We start from the raw sequence: 1,058 nt of genomic DNA, 5'->3' as shown, positions 1-1,058 counted from the left end.
ATGTATGGATCACTTGGGTTGTTACCGACATCTGGTGAAAATTTCATGTCATTAGCACCTCTAGTAATATATTTACTGAGATAAATGTTGACGTGTTCAATATTTATTTTACCTGCTGTATTTACAATCAGTGACCAGTCAGACTGGTTCATCCAGTCTTACATGTTGGAGCCAGCGGATAATGAAGACCACCAAACTGTAGTTGATAAGTCTAGATCTTATTTAGAAGTTCAGTCACAGAATAAGAAAAAGTCAAAGAAAGGAAAAAAAACTGTAAGGATTGAAAAATATGGCTCAACAGAATATAAAGATATTCAACTTTTCTGCTTCCTAAAGACTCCAAGTCCACAACAAAATGTATTTAACAGCTAAAAAAGTGGATTTTGCACGTTTTGTCTCCTTTAAGGTGTCTGTCACATGGCGACACAACACTGGTCCATCAGTGTAGTTTTTTATGAATGAATGATTCAGAGTTAAATGGACAATTATCAGGAATCAAAACTGATTGGAAAGAGTAGCTAAAAAAGCTACTTAGTCTGAAAAAAACTTTTTAAAGTAAAGTAAAAATCAGGTTACTTTAAATTTTTTTCCGAGCGTTTCTTCAGTGGTCGCCACAGCGAGTCATCCTCCTCCTTCAGTCTGTCCTCTGTCGCAAACGTCAGAGTTCTCAAATCAAAATAAAACAGCTTGTATGTAATATTTTACTGGGAGAAAAATAAATCAGGCCTCAGTGAGGTTTGAACTCACGACCCCTGGTTTACAAGACCAGTGCTCTAACCACTGAGCTATAAGGCCTCACCTGTAGGTACAGGTAGACGAGCTGTYATTTAAACATCACCTCACTGCAGAGACACACCTGCTACTGTCCTGATGTGGATGCACCTGCCAAACCTGCTGACTCTGTGCAAAAGCTTAATCTACCACTAATCAGAACATTAGTCAATATGAGTGAAGAAGAAGTTCTCTTCCTCTCTAGCAGCTGCATCTATCATCCTTCTAGCCACTGTCCCTCCTCTGGACCCATCTAAAAAGATTCTTAACCTATGGGCCGCGGCCCA

General features: G+C 39.1%; 1 protein-coding gene and 1 non-coding gene across 2 annotated transcripts in view; both read right to left on the bottom strand.

The window, feature by feature from the left end:
- The window catches only part of tatdn3 (TatD DNase domain containing 3), a gene marked incomplete at its 5' end in the record, with an annotated part of 12,151 nt that overhangs the window by 8,044 nt on the left and 3,049 nt on the right, over positions 1 to 1,058 (bottom strand).
- trnat-ugu (transfer RNA threonine (anticodon UGU)) lies at positions 723 to 795 on the bottom strand. Its single transcript has one exon. It is a non-coding gene; the product is annotated as a tRNA-Thr (tRNA).

This window comes from Austrofundulus limnaeus, unplaced genomic scaffold (genome assembly GCF_001266775.1).
Source record: "Austrofundulus limnaeus strain Quisiro unplaced genomic scaffold, Austrofundulus_limnaeus-1.0 Scaffold1093, whole genome shotgun sequence".
NCBI classification, from domain to species: Eukaryota; Metazoa; Chordata; class Actinopteri; order Cyprinodontiformes; family Rivulidae; genus Austrofundulus; species Austrofundulus limnaeus.
Note: the sequence above shows the minus strand (reverse complement) of the source record. Positions and strands in the feature narration are given on the sequence as shown.